The sequence below is a fragment of the Balaenoptera ricei genome, chromosome 2, assembly GCF_028023285.1.
Source record: "Balaenoptera ricei isolate mBalRic1 chromosome 2, mBalRic1.hap2, whole genome shotgun sequence".
Lineage (NCBI taxonomy): Eukaryota > Metazoa > Chordata > Mammalia > Artiodactyla > Balaenopteridae > Balaenoptera > Balaenoptera ricei.
Window position 1 is genome coordinate 115,270,408 of NC_082640.1, and position 21,416 is coordinate 115,291,823.

The 21,416-nt window shown below is 40.9% G+C and overlaps 1 protein-coding gene across 3 annotated transcripts in view; it reads right to left on the reverse strand.

The window, feature by feature from the left end:
* STXBP6 (syntaxin binding protein 6) overlaps nucleotides 1-21,416 on the reverse strand; it is a 270,691-nt gene that overhangs the window by 225,867 nt on the left and 23,408 nt on the right. The window contains exon 1 of one of the 3 annotated variants that reach the window (XM_059914018.1): nucleotides 9,162-9,229. The exons of the other annotated variants lie outside the window; for them this stretch is intronic. The gene's annotated coding sequence lies outside the window, so the exon portion shown is untranslated. Of the gene's footprint in view, nucleotides 1-9,161; nucleotides 9,230-21,416 lie in introns of those variants that run through there. 3 annotated transcript variants of the gene reach the window in all.

The following is a 21,416-nucleotide window of genomic DNA, read 5'->3' on the forward strand; positions in this document are numbered from 1 at the left end:
TTTCCTGTTTATATCCCAGATGGGAGCACAGAAACGCAATTAAGGTTGTTGGTTTGAATGAAGAAGTTCTTTTCTTTCAACATTCTGAAGATTTCACTCTTCTTGCTTGCATGGTTTCTGATGAGCAAGAAGCCACTGTAATTCCTATCCTTGTTCCTCCACAGGCAAGGTGTTCTTTTTCCCCTCTGGCTTCCTTCAGGATTTTCTCTGTCTTTTGTTTTCTGCAGTTTGTATAAGACATGCCTTACTGTGTGTATGTGTTGTTTTTTTTTTTGGGGGGGGGGGGTGTGGGTACTGTGATGTAATGGGAAGTATATATTTGGTCTTTGTCCCTGGTTCCTGGCACAGAACTCCTAAAACTCTTGAAATTGCCAGAGTGATAGGAGTAACGGGAGTGTCTTGTTATGCATAAAAAGCCCTTTCCAGCCATACCTGAGTTTATGCTACTAAGGTGACTCCTGTGGAACCTTAGGAAGAGAGCTTTAGGATGGGGGCTGCTTGCCACAAAGACCAAGGCATGATTAGAGGGTTGGAATTTTCAGCAGCCCTCCTTTCCTGATCTCCAGGGAGGAGAGAGGGGCTAGAGATTGAATCACCGATGGCCAGTGATTTAGTCCATCATGCCTATGTAATGAAACCTCCATAAAAACCTCTAAAAATGAAGTTTTAGAAAACTTCCAGGTTGGTGAACATACAAAGGTGCTAGGAGGGTAGCACACCCGGAGAAGGCATGGAAGCTCTGTGCCCTCACCTCCCCACACACAGCTTGCTCTGTGCATCTCTTCCACCTGAGTTGTATCCTTTATAATAAACTGGTAATAGTAAGCATAGCACTTTTCCTGAGTTCTGTGAGTTGTTTTAGCGAATGATCCAACCTCAGGGGGTTAGGGTCATGGGACCCCAGAATTTGTCGTTAGCTGTGCAGAAATGTGGGTAGCCTTGAGCACCCCATTTGTGGCTGGCATCTGAAGTGGGGACAGACTTGTGGGACTGAGCCCTTACTAACTCCAAGAACTAGTGTCAGAACTGAATTGAATTGCTGGAGACCCAAGTTGGTGTCAGAGAACTGGAGAATTGGTGTGGAAAAAAAACAACAACACGTATTTGGTGTGGGGTGTGGGGAGAACCCTCAGGTATTGGGTTGGCCAAAAAGTTCATTCAGGTTTTTCTGTAACATCTTATGGAAAAACCCGAACGAACTTTTTGGCCAACCCAATATTTATCTTGAGCTTCCTGGACATGTGGTTTGGTGTCTGTCATTAGTTTTGGAAAGTTTTCAGCCGTTATCACTTCAGATATTTCTTCTGCTCCTTTCTTTTCTCCTTCTGGCATTCCAATGGCACATATGCTATGCCTTTTTATATTGTTCCACAGACTTCGTATGTTCTATTCTTTTTTTAAATTATTTTTTCTCTTTGCATTTAAGTTTGGAAAGTTTCCATTGATCTATCTTCAAGTTCACTGATTCTTTCTTTGTCAGTGTCAAGCCCACTTACAAGTCCGTCAAAGTTACTTTCCATTTTTGTTACTATGTTTTTGATTTCTAGCATTTTCTTGTAATTATTTCTCTGAGTTTCAATCTCTCTGCTTACATTACCCATCTGTTCTTGCATGTTGTCTGCTTTTTCCATTAGAGCCCTTGACATATCATAATTCATTTAATTTCCTTGTCTGATAGTTCTAACGTCCGTGTCATAAGGGAGTCTGTTTTTTGCTTATTATGTTGTCTCTCTAGACTGTGCTCTTTCTTACCTGTTGGCATGCCATGTAATTTTTTGTTGAATGTGGGGCAGGTTGTGTCAGTTGATAGGAAGTGAGGTAAGTAGGCCTTTAGGGTGATGATTTTTTATTTTTCCATCATAGTGACTATAATGAAAACAGAGGGTAGCATTATCTTCCACAATAAAGCAATAAATATTCTTGAACTTATTAATCATTATTCCCTGTTCAAACATGTACCTTCTGTTAGGTCTCTGGACTGAGCTAGTTTCTCAGGCTACCACTTGAAGCAACACCATTTAAACCACTGTGAAAGGTGGGATTCACAATACCAGTCAAGGTTAGAGACAGCACTAATTTATCCACATTACAAACTAGTTGCTTTTCTTATAACCCAACATACAGTTGTGGTAAAAACATTCTCCACAACTAATTCCTTTAAGTAGATGAGACTGGACCAGTATTTTCAGGCCTCTATAATGTCATTTAGGCCAGTGAATTGAGATGCAGGAAAAATTTAACTTCTTTGCTATTAATCATCACAGAGTACTTTGAGGGAAGATAATCAGCTCCATATTTCCAACATAAATGCTTACAATTGAAGTAACTTATGACAGGGAAGCCTATACAATTGAGTTCTTGTGACTTCCTAAGTTCTGTTAAAGAAACAATGGTTTCCCCATCTTCCCAAGCCAGCTGAAGTTTAGCAACAAGTAAGTCCGCACTGAAACGTTCACATCGCAGATTCTTGAATGTAAGGGTCAAACAATCAAAGACGTGAATCACTGACTTTTGGCAAAAGGATCATAAACTGACAAAAGAAGTGAGAAGGGCAAGATCAGAGAAAAGCTCTGGCCAGCTTCTTTCAAAGTCACCTCTCAGCTGGAGAGGAAGGAAGGACCAGTGAAGAAAGACATGGAAGGTAACCCCACTGCTGCTCAAAGGAAGAGATGCTGATGAAACCCCTAATTTCTTTCCTAGCCATTAGTGTCCTCAATCCTGTTAAGTCATCCTTCTGTTGTGTTACCGATACTAAAACGTGCTCTTAAGAAGGAGCATAAATCGCTGAGGGAAAGATTTCAGCTGTAACTGTATTAGGGGAAACAAGTCTAATTATGAATGTGCATGTATCTCTTTTCAGAGAATTCTCTAGAACCTTTGCTGAGTCAAGCAAGACCTAAGATACAAACCTAGTTACCAGGCAGATAAAAACTAGTCTGTTGTTCTTCTATTAAATCAAGCGGCATAGTACATATAATAACATGAGAGGACTCTTTTGCCAAGAAAAGCATAGGAATGTGCTTCAGTATCATCTACCAGACGTGAGCCCTACAAGTACCTTCGGAACCAGGTCAAGACACATCCTACTACACTCATATAGTAACCATTTAGCCCATCACCTCTTTCCCTTCTCAAACCTCATGCTGGGTGACTCCTTTTATTGGCTAAGGCCAGCATCACAAAGTTAAACAAGGTGAAACATCACGTGACTTGACAGCCACACAACCTAGCAGGAGTGATGTTCACCATGGAAAGAACTATTCACTGAGCGTGAAACTAGCTCAAGAAGCTCTTCCCGCATAAGAGATTTAAGTAATTAATTAATTCATCAAACATTTATTTAGCCACACATAATATATAAAGCACTGTGCTATGCTCTGGGGTAAAGGACTAGGGAAAGAATACAAAGATAGCTGAGGTGTGGCAATCTGTGGATGAAGGTCCGACTGGATTAAGAGTCGCAGAGAAACAGCACCTGAAGTCAAATGTACCACTCAGCTCTTAATAAAATCACTAACTGGTGAAACACGTTTTTTTCCTATAGGAAATCCACTTGATTTTTTTCTTCCAGTTTTGTTGAGATATAATTGACATATAGCACTGTGTAAGTTTAAGGTGTGCAGCATAATGATTTGACTTATCACAATAAGTTTGGTGAACATCCACCATCTCATACAGATACAAAATTAAAGAAATAGAAAAAATGTTTTTTTCTTGCGATGAGAACTCTTAGGTTCTACTCTCAACTTTCATACATAACATACAGAAGTGTTAATTATATTTATCATGTTGTACATTACATCCCTAGTACTTATTTATCCTATAACTGGAAGCTTGTACCTTTTGACAATTCCACCTCCCCACTCCCCACCTCTGATAACCACAAATCTGATCTCTTTTTCTATGAGTTTGTTTGTTTTTGAAGTATAATTGACCTACAGCACCATGTTAGTTCTTGTTACACAACATAGTGATTCAATAGTTCTGTACATTTCAAAATGATTACCGCAATATCTAGTTACTTTACAAATACATTACATAGTTACTGACTATATTCCCCACACTGTACATTTCATGCCTGTGACTCATTTATTTTGCAACCGAAAGTTTGCACCTCAGTCTCCCTCACCTATTTCTTTCCTCTTCCCACCCTCTCCCCTCTGGCAACCACCTGTTTGTTCTCTTTGACTTGAGTTTTTTGTTACCTCCAGCTGAGAGTACCATTTGAGGTGGTCTGGTCAACTAAAATATTTGTGGACAAGAGGAAAAAAAAAGAAAAATCAGGGTCAGCTAGCACTCTACCCTCAGCCACTGGGGCTACAAGAAGAAGCGTAGCTATCTGTAAGCACTGAATGGTGAGTGCAGTAATAAGCACACAGCCTGAACCTATAAGCACAATAACCACCCCCACACACACTCCAAGAGCACTGATTCTGCCATTCAGGTAGAAACAACTGGGTCCAGTGTCCCAATGAAGTAAGAGTAAAGCCCTGAAACTGTGGGTTTTGCCTCTCTCATTTACCACACAGAGAATCAGTATTAGTAAGGGAAGGCTAGTCACTGCTGAAACAGACCTCAAAATATATTATGGCTCAAACACCTCAGAACTTTGTGTCTGGAAAAGGGGTGAATGAGGTCTTCCTCTTATTCACACTGAAATAGGGATTCAGGCTGCAAGGCTCTGCCATCTTTATCAGGGTCATTCTATTGGCTAGGAACTCAGTTACCTGCCGTACTTAAGGGCAAGGGAGCTTGGAAAATGCATTCTTGCTGTGGGCTCAGGAAGAGGGAAATGTGGGTTTTGGTGACTAACCAACAACCTCGGCCACTGTATTTTATGACTTTTCCCTCCCCTTCCAAGCTTTCCCTTGCCCTCTGTGGATATGTATGGATGCATGTCTGTACATATGTGTGTGTGTGTGTGTATATATCACACACACATACATATATAAAACTATGTTTTATACAGTAAACTTTTGATCCCATCTGTATAATAAATGCCAGGGAGCCTCACACAAAGATGGGTGACCCTTTATTTGGAAGGAATGGGAATAAGCGGATATTACGACGCAGGTGAAGCAGCTCATGAAGAAGCTTTGCTTAGCTTCCTCTGAGAGGCACCTTCAGACAAGGGGGATACACCCTCCCATGTCCACACTTCCCTTAGGGACCTTATCAAGATCCACCCAAATAATACACTCATGAGGGGCTCATCTCCAAGCTGGCAAAATACTAGTACAGTATATGATTTCCCCTTGTAAAGGGAGCAAAATGCTTGGTATTTCCTTGAGACCCTCAATGGTTCCATTTTCTGGCTACGAATCATCACGCCTTAGGATCAGCGCTTTCATCACCAGCACTAGAAGTTGGCTTTTTTTTCTCAGAGCAATCTTTCACAAAGAAAGCATATTTCACTTCAAATGTGCATCTTACACATTAAACGAGGGGTAGAAACAGTGCTGCCCTGGAATTTGGACACCGGGCAACTGCTAATCCACCACTCTTAGGTTAGGTTGACTGAAAAACATGCCTCAGCAAAAGGACAAATCAGCATACGCCGTGGACTTTTCGTGGTCTATCTCAAATGTGAAATCACTGGCATGCAAATGATCTACTATATACAAATATACTAGACTATACACTCTGTTGGCAAGGTATATACATGATTTATCTTGTTATTCTCCACAATGCCTTGTCTATATACCATCATTCAGTAAACATTTGCTGAATGAATACCGTCATTTGAAAAATTTGTCATCTGTAAGTCCTCTGCATGTGTCCACATAAGGGCTGCCAGTCTTGGGGACTCATCCGTATGACTCATTCTGTACACAACCTTGCTAATAGGTGTGAGATAAACGCCTTCCGACTGTGACAGTGACAATGCTGGCGATGACGTGACAGCATGATCAGCCACAAAACATAAAGAACTGGGCTGTTTCATGCCTGTGGGTCTACTTAGTCGCCGGAAGTAGTGCAAGACGCCAGGTCCTAATATGATTCCTTCAGCCCTATTCCTATCTCCCATCCCTGTTTTAATTTTCTCCAGAGCTCATATCGCCATCTGACATATCTGACTTATTTGTTTGCCTTTCTCCCAACTAGAAGCTCTATAAGGACAAGGAATTATGTCCATGTTGTCTAGCACCTAGAAGAGTGCCTGGCACACCATACATACTCAATAAACATCTGTGGAAGGAATGGATGAAATAAAGAAGATATTTGGATTCTTTTCTCCAAATCTGAAGATTTTAGCCACAAAAGAAATGATCCCTGCAATACTCCAGCATGGTTAGATTCTTCTGACCTAGTGAGAACATCTCAAAAAGAGATCTCACAGACAACACATTTGTTAGGTCATAAATCAGGGTTTCTAGAAACCCAAGTTATTATCATGCCATCTTAAAGGCCCCAAATAAACTGAGAATGGACAGAATCTCCAGGAGTGGACACACGTTGGGCAGCCTTTCACCAAACAAGGACCACATGTGCAGGCCTTGCTCCCTCTCCATTCCAGACACTTGCCCATGGAGCTGGCACCAGCACCTGAAGCATGAAACCAAATAGGAGGATGGGAAATTCCTTCAAACAGCTTCAGAAACAAATTTTCCCGAGTCTCACATGAGCAAAATGATCAGATCCTAGACCCAGCTCTACCCATGGGAAGTAGCCACAATTCATTTAAAGGAAGAAAAAATATGGTTCAAGTTCAAATTCTCAGCTTTCCAAACATGGCCATGACCTGATAAAATAAATTCCTTTAGGTTGTTAAGAAATCACTGAATGTTATTATTAATTTACTAAACTATTGTTTGAACTTTAAAATCCGCATTATATTTAATTTTTGGTATATGGGAGAACAGTGTCTATTGGGAACAATGATCCTTGTTCATTCATTCTTCTGTTGACTCTCAAATAGTAATTAAATAATACTCACAAAGTAATGGTAAAAAGACTACCAGCTTGAAAGTGTAACACAAATGATATTTTACACACCAAAATGTTTTAATACATTTTACACATCAGAAGTTTTTAGAATTTACATTCTAAAGACATTAGGATCTAACAATTCATAGAAGAAGCGCAAAGTTTCTAAATCCCAAAAAGAAGAGTTGTTCTTACACCCTCAACCATACTTTCCAAATTTTCCACTAAGACTCTATTCAAGTATATTCTGGCCAAAAGGTTTGTGTCAAGTTTTGTTTTTGTTTTGTTTTTTTCTTTTCAAGTAAGTACTACCCTAGTCAGCCCACCAGCCAGCCAATATGTATTATGTGTTAAATCCAGTGCTAGGCATGCGGAATACTGAGACTCAGATATAACTTTCACCGTGAGCTACTGGATAGATTCATCAGCAAAATACAAAGGCTACACTAGATGATAGCCAAGATTGTTTCTAGCAAATTTGTTTTGTTTTGACTTCAGAACAACTTTAAACAACTATAAGACTTTTCAAGACATCGAGTTAAGGCAGGCAACAATGAAAAAGTGAAATTTCTAACTTAGGGGTTTGGGATTAGCAGATACAAACTATTATATATAAAATAGATAAACAACAAGGTCCTACTGTATAGCACAGGGAACTATATTCAATAGCCTGTAATAAATCATAATGGAAAAGAATATGAAAAAGAATATATATATGTATAACTGAATCACTTTGCTGTACAGCAGAAAATCAACCACACTTCAATAAAAAAATTTTTTTAGAAAGTGAAATTTCAAAATCGTTCGGTAAATAGAGAAATCTTTTTTTTTTTGGTCCACCACGTGCTTGCAGGATCTCAGTTCCCCAACCAGGGATTGAACCCAGGCCGTGGCAGTGAAAGCCTGGAATCCTAACCACTGAGCCACCAGGGAGCTCCCAGTAGAGAATTCTCCATCACTGGGTTTAATACCTGATGTTCAAAAACTTAAACATACAAGTATCTTATTTCCTAGAGACTTTTTTCCTCTTAATCTCATTTGCAGATCACTTGAGTTCTCTGCTTTTCCATTTTCCTACTTGCCTCTCAAAGCAACAGAGAGAAAAGTTACACAAATGATATAAAACTATGCAATAAAAAAATTAAGCCACACTCTTCCCCAGACCTAAGTCCACGAATTTCATGTTCCACATATCATGGAGCATAATCAAATGCATAGAAAAGCTCTCCCCGCTCAGTGAAACAGAAACCCAACAAGCCCAATCTCACTCCCTAAGGAACATGGCATGGCCACAGTGTCACATACTCTTTGAGAACTCACTCCAGCTTGGTGTTGACCCTCAACTAAACAGAGCAGCTTTTCCAGTCCCACTGGTTTCTGTTACTGGGCTCCAAAGCACCCACATATAGACTCTTCACGCAAAAATGACATCACACACAAAAAACTTGCATTTAGTACCAAATCAAAATACCACACATTTGAACATCACATGATCCTAAAATTAAGCAACACTGACTGCCACTGTATGTTACAAATCACTCAATGCCACTACTTATCTTTTCTTGAAAGAGTAAAAGCACTCCCCAGAGAGAAATGCTGTTCTAACAGGCTATCCCCACCTTTCACACCAGTCCAGCTTCACCTCAAGGGTACAGAACACAACTGTTCCCAAGAGTGGCTCATTGAGCTTTGGCGCAACAGGGAAGAGGTCTTCAGAGTTGCAAAAGCACACTGGGAGAGCCTAAAATAGCTTCCTTTTCCTCGTGGGAACCATCAGTATAATCGATCCCACCTCCAAATGCACTCCTGTAATTCTGAGTTCTCACCATTAGAGATTTTTAGCCAAGGCAGTCGTCACAAAGAGTTGTTACACTTTGGCTCACTTTATGATGGATATTCTCCCTTAGACTTGGAATGAGATTTACGGACTACTCTAAAGTTGCCTGGAATTAGACACACAGCAAGAACAAAAATAATCTGGCCCTCATTTTCACCTCAATAAAATGATTCTCCAGTAAACCTGTTCAGGCAATTAAAATCAATTTCAATTTCCACTTCCTAAGCTTTTCTATTCTTAAGAGAAAGAAGGGCATTAAGTAAACAAAACCTGAATTTTAAATCTGACTTCAAATTGCCTGGGGCTAATTCATACTTAAGTAAATAAATAAGTGTGGCATAAACTAATAAATATCTCATATATATGTAAAACATGTTTTTATAAAGCATTCACCTACCTTTAACTCAGCCTTTTCGTTAGGACTGCACTTCATGGAAAAATCCACACACACAGCACCTTTCCTCCTAGAACTTCAAGGTCCTTATGAAGGAACAGAACTTTCTAAACAGGAAACCAAAGTGTAGTAAGGCGGGGCCATTTTCCTCAATGACACCAGAACCCAAAATTCCTGACATTCCCCAGCCATAAGTTCAAGGCTTGCTACACCATAAACCACATGCTGTGGTTCAGTGAGCATATGGAGACAGGACTGTTCAGTGAACTGAACATGAAATTTAAAAAAAAAATTTTTTTTTGTAATTTGGTCAAAGTGGCAAATAGGAAAGAAAATAAAATTCTGACATGACCCATGGTAGTGCCCATCCCTATGAAACACTACCTTTACTCTGACTCGCACGTATTCTAAAACTACCTTCAGCAACATCAATGAATGACTCGCTAGAAAAGCCCAGGCACCTGACTTTACAAATCCATAAATCTAAATGCAACCAGTCACCTAGAGCAGATATTTAAATCATTTTGCTATGACATTTAATGTCGAGAAAAATCACAAGCAAGGCTCCAGTGGAAAATGAGTTTGCTCATAAAGAAAAAAACATATTTAGTATTCAAAATCTACTTTCCAACAAAGAAATCTGCATTTTACTGAGAGTCCTGAAACTCTGGACAAATTCTTTGCCTCACTCCCCACGTGAACCACAAAGTAATGATGAAGCACCTGAACAGGGATGTGAGCTCTGAGCCAAGTTTCCTCTATGATGACACTTTTCCAGATGGCACCTGAGGCTGTCAGGTGTTTCTTACTTTGGCACATACTCAAGGACATTACGTAAGGCTGATCGTCTCCGGTACATACACTAGCTTCAGAAAGCCGTTTTGAAGGCTCACTTCCTTTTCTTATGATGGAAGCTCTCCTGTGTGGCTGGGAAATAAGAGTCAATGTTGTTCATTATCCAAAAGAAGCTGCAGTTACTGGGAATGGCAAACAAAGGACAAGTTACTGAGTTCAGCTCAACACAGTGAGACAAAATAAAGATTCCCCCAAGGACCTAGAACTGCAAAATCCAGTGGTTTTAAGTAGCCATCTTTTAGAGGTTTGTATACTATTCAGTGATGGAAAAATTGTTTTATTTATTTATAATTTGATTGAAGTATAGTTGATTTACAATGTTGTTAATTTCTTCTGTACAGAAAAGTGATTCATTTAAACAAATATATATTCTTTTTCGTATTCTTTTCCATTATGGTTTATCACAGGATATTGAATATAGTTCTCTGTGCTATACAGTAGGACCTTGTCGTTTACCCATTTTATATATAATAGTTTGCATCTGCTAATCCCAAACTAGTGATGGAAAAATTAGCGTCCCAGGCTTAAGGCACCATTATCTGAAAACTGCAGGATGCTTTCTTGCAGGATTTGATTCAACGAACTACAAGATGAAAAAAAGGTATCTCTAAGCTACATGGTCAAGCAATCAATCGGTACCTGGGTTCAGAAACTAGTGGGAAACGCATGAGCCATCAATTTTTTTTTAATTAATTAATTAATTTATTTATATTTTTGGCTGTGTTGGGTCTTCGTTGCTGTGCGCGGGCTTTCTCTAGTTGCCGTGAGCAGGGGCTACTCTTTGTTGCGATGTGCGGGCTTCTCATTGTTGTGGCTTCTCTTACTGCGGAGCACAGGCTCTAGGCGCGCAGGCTTCAGTAGTTGTGGCACGTGGGCTCAGTAGTTGTGGCGCGCGGGCTCTAGAGCGCAGGCTCAGTAGTTGTGGCGCACAGGCTTAGTTGCTCCGTGGCTTGTGGGATCTTCCCCGGCCAGGGCTCGAACCCGTGTCCCTTGCATTGGCAGGCGGATTCTTAACCACTGTGCCACCAGGGAAGCCCGCATGAGCCATTATTGAATTCCACAGGCTAAGCAGGCTTTTTGCCAGATGACTGAAATCTTTAAAAGCTGCCATGCTAATGAGTTACTACTGCATTCTGAATTTCCTTACTGTGACCAGAAAAACAACATATTCAGTGCATGGTTTTACATTATATCATGGAGCTATAGCAACCACTCATCCTGCCTCTACATCTGTTTTTCCCTTTTTGACAGCCATTCCATTGGAGAAAAAGAACTGCTAATTTTGCTTGGTGGCCTCTAAAATGTACATGTCTGGCATTTCGGGCAGTGTTTACAATTTCTAAGCTTTAATTAATCATAAATTTTGGACATCAGTGATTGTTTTACAGGGAAAAAAAACTACTGCATAAAAATCTAGGTTCAAACTCTGGTTTTGCTATTTATTAGCTTTGAGATTTGGAGCAGATCACACACACATAATAAAAGAGTTGACAAAAAAGGGAGCTGATTTACAAGGTCACCAGTGATTCCATGTATATGGCAAGAAATGTTAAAAAAAATGAGCCTAGAGCAGCAGTTCAAGTTTTTTGGTCTTAGGACCCCTTTACATTCTTAGAGATTATTGAAGACTCCAAAGAGCTTATTTTAGAAAATTCTAGAAAACAAGAATATACACACATGAGCCAACATGTAGCCTCTAGAAAACTCCACTAAACACATAAGAAAATAAAAGTAAAAGAGGTAAACAATGTCTTAGTACCATAATGAAAACTGTTTTGACTTCACAGACCCCTTCAAAATGTCTTGGGAATCCTCAGGAATCCTCAGATTATACTTTGAGAACCACTGGCCTCGAATATCTTAACATACAGAAAGCAGAGAAGCTGTCAAAGACCACTAGAATCATATCAAGAGGATCCAGGAGCCAGCACAAAGGGACTCCCACTGGCCAAAGACGGGACAATTTTAGTGTCAAGAATAAATGCAATGGATTAAAACACCAATATTTTTTAATTCATGAATCACATACCTCTCTCACTCTCTCTCAATGGCTACCTTTTGAGGACATTACTAATTAGCTGGCTAATGGAGCCAACAACAGTTGACCCTTGAACAACATGGGTTTGAACTGTGCAGATCCACTTATATGTGGGTTTCTTTCAGTAGTAAATACTACAGTGCAACACAATCTGCTGTTGGTTGAACCCACCAATGGGGAGGGCCGGACTGTAAGTTATATGTAAATTTTCAGCTTCATGAAGGGTCAGCACCCCTAACCCCCATGTTGTTCAAGGGTCAACCGTAATTACTTTAAAAACTGGTAAATAAAGAGAAAGAATCAGGCATATTTCCTGCCTTTCCTACATAAATTTTACCCAGGAGAACCAAGTAGCTGATGAGCAGAAGTTTCTCTTTATTCAAGTATTCCAGCTAATAAATGAAGAAATGATGGAGAAGAAGATTTTGAAACCCCTAATGAATTGATTAGGCAGCAAGGATCACCATTAACTGTTCACATCTCTCTCTTTTTCTCTCCTTCTCTGTCTCTCTCTGTCTCTCTCTCTCTCTCTGTCTCTCTCACACACACACACACACACACACACACACACACACAGGGAACTGGTGTTAAATGCCTCCTGATAAGAGTACACACACACTTAGAGTATTCTTGACAAAAAATGGAAATAGAATTTGACCCAGCCTCTAGATGTGACTACCAATTCCCAAGAAATCTGGGAACTAAAGGAATACGTTAAACACAGGAACACTTAACATTGAACTCTGTGGGATGTTATTGGCAAAATCCAGCCAATAGACCAGAATAAATGGTCTGGTTTGGCAAAAAATAAATTGCAAGGAAAAGATAGTGAAGGTGAACCTACAGACTAAAAGGTACTGAAGAGGCATGTCAATCAATTGCAATGTCTGGGCCTTATTTGGATCCTGATACAAACAAACCAAAAGAAAACAGATAAATCTCAGCGCTGACTAGATATTTCATATTTGATTATATTACAGAAGTTCTTAAAGTATGATAATAATATTACAGTATTAAAAGAAAAGAAAGAGTCCTTGTCTTTCAGAGATGTATATAGAAGTACTTACTAGTGAAATAATAGGATGTTAGGGATTTGCTTCAAAATAGTCCAGGGTGTGGGAAAAGAGGTTGGGATCTAAATGAAGAAAGATGGCTATAAATTGACCATTGTTGAAGCTGGGAGAAAGGCACACAGGGTCCATTGTAATGTTCTATTTCTGTATATGTCTGAAATTTTCCACTCCAAAAAAACAGAAGTGGCCATGAAAACATCTGCTTGTCTTCTCCAGCGATTCTGTGAGCTGGGAAGGCAGGTCCTCTCTGCCGCCCAGCACTCAGCAGCATGGAGCACACAGCATGTTTTTGAGGCACCCCATGACCGAGGCTGCCAGCTGACCTGTGACAGGGTAGGTTCAGCAAAGAAGCCCTGAATCCGCTGTCTCTGAACCTGAGACATCTTTCCAACAGAGCAGGAAACAACACTGCATTTAGAGTATGATCCTAACCAAGAAACAAACAAAAACTCAACACAGAGAAAGGTGTAAAAACTCTTCACAGATAAAGAACACACATGAAAACAGTAAGTTTAAATTTTTTGTTGTTGTTTATTCTCCCGGGTATAGGGACTACGAGAATTTGCTTTTCTTTGCATCTATTTCTCTAAATTTCCCAAATTTTCTGCAATTACTGTATTAAATGTGGGAAGAAACCTAATAAACTATTTTTAAATCATCTATAATACCAAAACTCTATAGACAGTTCTTTTTAAACAGTAAGAATATTTTATTTGTTATATTTCTGTGAACCTTTCCATGGCTAAGATAAAGGAAGAACATTATAATCATGAAGAAAATATTAAAAACTATCATTGAGGGATTTTTAATTCAATTATGAAAGCAACAGAAAAACACCCTTTTTATATTTGGGAAAGGGGAGATACTCTTCATTATCTTTTCCTCTATAAAATAAAGGAGAGAAGCTATTTTTAAAAAAACCCTGTCTGGACAACCTAGCCCAAGAAAATCTCTTGAGATTCTTCTAAAACCTCAGTTTCAGCACAGAATGCTGGGGACAAACAGGGGTGTCTGGGACCTAATGAAAGGCCTTCTGTCCAGATACTGGACAGGTCTGGAGATGTGCATCTATATACATCTGTGTATATGTATATCCCACCATCACCCCTCCCCTCCCCCACCCCACCCCACTCCTTTCCATCAGTTCAGGGAAGAGAAAGGGAAATTTAGTTTGATGCCAAGATTCCACACCTGGTAACACCATATTCTCCAAGGGAAGATGTGTCCCACAAACAAAAACAGATTTTTTTTTCTTTTTTTTTAGAGAAAATGTTCCTTTCAGATGAAGATTCTTAAAAAAAAAAAACTAGGCAACAGCTTAGAATCCTATGCCTGCTTCAATCATTTCACTTAGAAAATAAATGAAAGAATATGTGTGCCGTATCTATTAATAATTGAACATGAAAAAAAAGAAAAACATTGGAAATTGGCATAGATAATTGTTATGTTTTCCACACGGGTCTAATTAAACTTGATTTAGACTGCACACTGCCTTTTTTTTTTTAACCCTGCTATTAAATAAACAAACAACAACAAGAAAAAGAAGCCGAAACTGCCACTTCTCCTGTGCTTTATATATACTGTGGGAGGCTGTACTCAAAGCGAAGGAAAAAGTTAAAATGACTCAACATACAGCATTGTAACCTTGAAGTTAAAGAGTGTGAGACTTCGACTACGTTGCCAACGTGAAAATCATCAAATCTTACATTTATTAGCTGTGCGACTTTGAGTAAGCTGTTTAACCTCTCTGCGCAGCGTGGGTTCCTCTTGTATAAAATAAAGAGTGGGAGTGTCATAGGGCTATACTAACTGAGATGAGAAATGGAAAAATTCCTAAGACAGTACCTAACACATACATGCTCTATAAATGCTACCTACTATTGCTATTATAACCTAATACACCTTTTTTCTACTCTATCCTCTCCCTTTTTTCCTTTTTTCATCCAAGAAACAAAGATTTTACAAACTTCTAATTCTTCAGCCTCATCAGTGAATACTGTAATCTATTTTAAACCTGGACTCTTCTACTTTCCCCAGAGCAGAAATAAACTTTTTGTCTAGGAAAAAACAAAAAAGCAAAAACAAGGATGCAGTTAGATTTCCCTTTACTTTATGCCAATCATGAATGGTAGCAGATTCCTAACTCCCTGAACCTAGAAAAAATATCTCACAGTTTCTGAGATCCTAGGCAATCCTCAGAATTAGAGACAGTCACTCCCCAGTCCCCACCAGATGCCTTTGAACTGGGGATCTAGTTTCCAATTCCACTAAGTCTCTCATGGCTCTTTTGAGAAAAGAAGTCATTCAGACAATCTATGCCAATAAGAATGAGGGGGAGAAATTTACATGATTCTAGAGAAAGGAACACAAGTCTTAAGAATATTCACATGTCGGGCTTCCCTGGTGGCGCAGTGGTTGAGGGTTCGAGCCCTGGTCTGGGAAGATCCCACATGCCGCGGAGCAACTAGGCCCGTGAGCCACAACTACTGAGCCTGCGCGTCTGGAGCCTGTGCTCCGCAACAAGAGAGGCCGCGATAGTGAGAGGCCCGCGCACCACGATGAAGAGTGGCCCCCGCTTGCCGCAACTAAAGGAAGCCCTCACACAGAAACAAAGACCCAACACAGCCAAATAAATAAATAAATAAATAATAATTAAAGGTGCTAATAATTAAAAAAAAAAAAAAATATTCACATGTCATACACAGCTTTTACTCAAAAGAAAATTCTAGGTGTGTTGTACTATCAGGGAGACTCCTGGATGTGAAATAGGACATGAAAAAAGAAAACAAACCAAGATCATTATATTCTAGGCTACAAGGAGTCAGAAAGGGGAGGTGGAATGAGATTCACACATGATTTAGGTTCTAAAAACATGGGAACAGGTATGAGAACTAAAAGCAAAGTTAATAAGTCTTGCATTTAAGAGAAGTTGGCAGATAAAGGAGATAAAGAAATCTGAAGTGAGTGCTGTCCAGCTGTACAGTGTATAGTGCTGAGTAAGCAGTAAAAGATTTAGCAGCAATTAATATGAAATAGTCCAGTAATGGCATAGTCAAAGGCCTAGGTATCTCTGTATATATCTGCACCCAAGCTGAAGTGAATGGAATGGGACAAATCTTTTATTCACCAGAATTCTCAGAAAATAGGCAGTATTTATCTGTGCTAGTTGTTAAGGTATAAAGTGAGGACTCGTCCCACAGCTGCCCCTGTGTGGATAGAACTTTGATACTCGAGTGAGAAAGAATATGGTGGAGGGGTAGAATCAGTAAAGCTGGGGAAAGATCACATAGGTCAAACTGTGACTCTTCGAGTCTACGCAAAAGCCTATCTGATGGGACACGGTTTCCCGGGGAAACTGCGTGGGAAAAAGTGTTGCACTCAGAACGCTCGTGAGTGACACAGACAGCACTTTAGGTCACAGACACTCGGAGGCAGAGGGGGGTGTGAGCAAGGAAGACACAGGAATGTGTGGAATCACGAGAAGCCTCTGGGTTGAGCCAAGTTTAACTAAAAACCTCCAAAGGGCAGAGAAAACCAGTTGGTACTCAGTTACCAAGATATAAGATTGATGGTATAAGGAAAGGATGCAAGTGCATTAAAAGATCAAGACTCCATGGGGACCTAAAAATCATGGCCATTTGACTAAGGGTGGCCCTGGGCCATCATATATCTCAACGACTTACTAGGCTCTAAGGAATCCCTGGGGGACACCAGGGGGCAGGAGAACTTAAACTGGACCTGGCTGCTTCTCCCAGGGCTTGGATCACAGCGGGCAGCTAAGCAGGGGCAGACAGACAGCACAGCAGTTGAGATTTCCAGCTGTGAAACCAAACCGCGTGGGTTTGAACCTCAACTTGCCATCCACTAGCTCAAACTCAGCGCTTGTTCTGCCCGCTCAGACATCCACCCCTGAGCTTTCCTTCTTTCCAAATTCTCTTGGTTGTGGGTCACTAGCAGGTGTTCTCCCCAAGTAAAGAAACACAGGATTTCTCAACAACATACAACCCCATTATCCTCTGCTCCCATGTCAGTAATTCCAGAAAACACATTCTTCCCCTAATCTTTGGATGGATTCCTTTCTGTTTTGTCATCATGGTGCTGCATTACTTCTTTTTTTTTTTTTTTTTGGTATTACTTTTTTATTCTCGCATTCTTCCCGCAGTGTACACAGGCAGGACTCCCAGAAATTCTCCATATGTCTCAGACCTCAGCCACTGCCAGGGGCTGCGTGCTCACCTGCAACTCAGTCCTTACACAGCTAAATGCTGAGCGCCCACCCCAGGCCTCGGCAGCAATGCACTAGAACCCGAGTTTCCCACGGGGCCTGAAGGCTTCTCTGAGACCAGGCTCTTCTCTGTCTTTTCCAAATGCATTGTCAAAGCTGTGACCTTTAATATTACGGGAGGCTCTCATTATTCCTAGAATCCCATACCCTCCTGGTTTTCCAAAGTACTGACCCAGAATTTACCTAAAAAGGAGCACACATAGAGGCCAACCATCTGAGAGGAGTAATGTGGTGAAATATCAGGGGCTAAACCTCTAGATTTATGCTATTATTTGACATCGCCACCCAGGGTTACGGTGCCCTCCGGACACTATCCCTTTCCTCCTGTCTTTCCACATCCCTCCCTCAAGAGTGACTTTTCAGAGTCATACACCTTGGTCTGGTAGGAAAATCCTGGTTCCAGAGCGCAGAGAGCTGCATCCAGGTCCCAGTGTACCAATATAAACTATATGGCCTGTGGACGGTTATCAATCTTCTCCAGACCTCAGTTTCCTTCTATATAATATTTTGGATGCTGAGATCTATTTCCTGCCAGCTGTAACACTCTGTGATTCTAAAGTCCCCATTTACGCTTTGGCCTCAGTATAGAGAACTACCACGACATGAAAACCCTGAGGTTCACTTCATGTAGGAGATTAGTTCTTAACTGATAAACTTCTTTAATGTGGGATCTTTCTGACCAGCCACCTAGGCCCAATAAGAATAGCCACCATTAATGGCCTACCCCGTCCCAGGCAATGCTCTTGGCAGTTTACAAAGTCAACTGAGACTTTAAAGGACCTTAAGGAGGGAAGGGCTCCTTGGCTACAATTTAACTCAGCCCCCTCTGCTCTGTTGAGCCCAAGAAGCAATGTTTGGTAGACTTACACCTCACCTCCCACTTTATAAGCTTTACAACAGCAAGTAAAGATGTACACAAAAGTACAGAAGGAATTAATAAGCCACAAGAAGACTTATGTCGAGAATGAACTAAGCCTTTCAAAAAAAATTCTAAGGACAAAGCAGGTGGTTTAGTTATTTAGAGAGCAAGAAAAAATGATCAAGGCAGGGCCCGAACTACTGCTCGGGTAAAACAGTATAAAACAGCAGATGTCAAGGACATGCCATGCTCATCAGTAACACTTTGTTCTCTTTATTGGAGAAAAATGAAGCAATCCTTAAAGGCCTGAAGTCCCAGGCAGGAGAACCCAAGTCTCCAGACTCTTGAATACACCAGGATCTAAAGGAACTTGCAGACTGTTAAGCCTTGAGTTGGGTAAAGCGATTCTTGTTTTGCGAATAGTTTGAGAAAAAAAAATATCCAAGGTTTCTCACAAACTTAACAATCTATAAGTCTATGAAAGAGCTAACTTACTAAGATACACAAACAATATACACAAAGGAGTCAGAGAAAGGAAAGATCTAGTATCATTTTGGACTTGGCTTTGGCCTCACTGGGCAGGAGGAAATGGATGTGAGATGGAGAAAGGGGAGGACAGGCATTGGGATGGGGCAAAGTACAGGTAAGAGTAGGGATGAATAAACAGGTTCCTTGGGGAAGAATAAGGAAACAGCCCTACAGAGAGCAGAGTGGGGGCTGGTTGGCAGCAGAGCTGCTCTGGGCTGTAGGACACTTCATTCTGTGGCAGATCTCTGAGCGTTTGTGGGACTTCTGCTATCACTGCTCATCCCCCTCCGCCTGCAAACACGGACCATCTTTCCCCGTGCTCTGTCGCTTACCTAATCTTTTCAGAATCAGTAACAAATAGATGCTGTATCTGAAAGCCTACACGCTTGAATTTTTTTTTTTTTTTAAGACTCTAGACGGCTGCATCCTGATTACTTGGTGAGGATTTTTATCACAACCTTCAGATGTTTTGAGATTATCAGATTTAGCATCTTATTAAATCCAAAACCCAAGTGGTTTTTTTTTTTTTTTCCCTTGGTGAGACTTCCAAACCTTTTTTCCCTCTCACGTAGAAGCAATGCTGGCTCCAATGCCTTACCATTCAGAGAAGAATTTTTTGAGCTCTCAGATTACTGCTTATAAACTACCGACTGATGGACTTGCTCAGGTTCTGTTACTGCCAAAGCACGACACACGTTACAAATAACAACAGATGTCTCTGACATAGCTTCCTACTTACCCTGCCTTCAAAGCTCATCATAGTGAGAGCCACAAGGGATCCAGTTAAACATGGGCTCCTCTTAAAGGTTTTGATTATACCATCAGTCACCTTCAGAAGTAACATGACTATGGAAGGCAAAAGAGCACCAAATCATTCCAGCAACTGAAAAGTCTATGAACTCAAGAGGTTTAAAGGATTTACATTTTTTGTACCAAAAGTGATTAAAGACACAGTTTTCCTAATATCAGTCTCTGGACATATTGCAAAAACAGAGGTAGGCCCCCAAACCACTTCAATATACTCTTCCATTGAAATCAAAGGGAAGGAGGTTAAGAGGAAATGGATAACCTGTTCTTATTAAACAGCCAACCCAGATACAAATGACGTTGAACCATGACCAAAATTTTCCTTTCCTGTCTTAGTCCTGCAATGAGCAAGGGAGACCTGAGTATCCAAAATCCATCAACACTCTGGTCTGCGTTCCCTTGCCTGCCTCACCTCCAACTAAACCTCTCCGGCACTCCACCCAAACCTCACCACCCAGCATCCCTCCTCTGACTACAATACCCTCAGCTTCAGCTGCCTCATTAAAATCCCCTTCATTGTGATCAACCATTTGGGCCTCATCTGAAGTTTCATTTCACGTCCCTTCTTACTCAGCTTCCTTTCTAAAGGCCAACATCTCCATAGAGCGCATCCCATAACACCCTTGACAAATGCCCTCAAGATACCTTGCTCACCCTTTTGTCCTTCCTCTTCTGCCAAACCCCATAGCTGATGCCTATGGTAGCTCTGTCTGTGCCCACAACTGAGCACCTAGGCACTGCAGAGTCATTCAACATTCATGAGTACCAACCACTAATGAGTCAGTCCTCCACAATGCTGGGTGATCCCACCCACTCATTCTCCCACTCTCAACTCTTATTTCACTTTCAAAGGGCCACCTCTTCTGACATCCACACCACCATCACTCCCATTCCCAGATGACCTTGCCTCCTAACAGAGAAATGGAACCTATGGCATAGCAACTTCTCAGTATCAGACTAACTTACTACTGACCTTCAGCTTCTGCCCTCCTGTTGCATCCTGTTCCTCCTCTCACCCAAGGTCAATCTCTCCACTGGGCTTTAGATCCCACTTCACCCCACCTTCTCAGACTCATATAATCAATTACCCCTTGTCTCTTCTCTCCTGTCTATTCAACCGACTTCTCCCTTTCAACCAGATCTTTCCCATCAACAATTCAACACACTCGAATCCTATTTTTAAAGCTTTCTACCCTCAACCTCATGTCTCCAGCTAGTGCTTTATTTCTTTGCTTCCTTCACAGGAAAAATAAAAATTGTCCTCCTTGGATATCTCCCATTTTTCCATCTCCCATTCATTTTTCAGCCCATTCCAACCTGGCTTGGCTCCATCACTCCCTGAAACAGCTCCAGGCTGGATCAATAATGATCTTTTTGTTGCCAAATTCAAATGAGAATTTTTTTTTCATTCTTTATCTTATTTGACCTCCTGACAGTATCTGGCCACGTTAATCAATTTCTCCCTGAAACCCTGCAACACTCCTTGCTTTGGCCTCTACAATCAATGTTCTTCCTGCCGCCATGGCTTCCTTCTCTTTGCAAGCTTATCCTCCTCTGCCTATTCTTCCAGGGTTCAAACTCTTCAAAGCTTGAATCTAGGTCTCCTTCCCTTTTCACTCTATATCAGCAGTCAAAAGTCCAACTAGGCTTCCCTGGTGGCGCAGTGGTTGAGAACCTGCCTGCTAATGCAGGGGACACGGGTTCGAGCCCTGGTCTGGGAAGATCCCACATGCCGCGGAGCAACTAGGCCCGTGAGCCACAACTACTGAGCCTGCGCGTCTGGAGCCTGTGCTCCGCAACAAGAGAGGCCGCG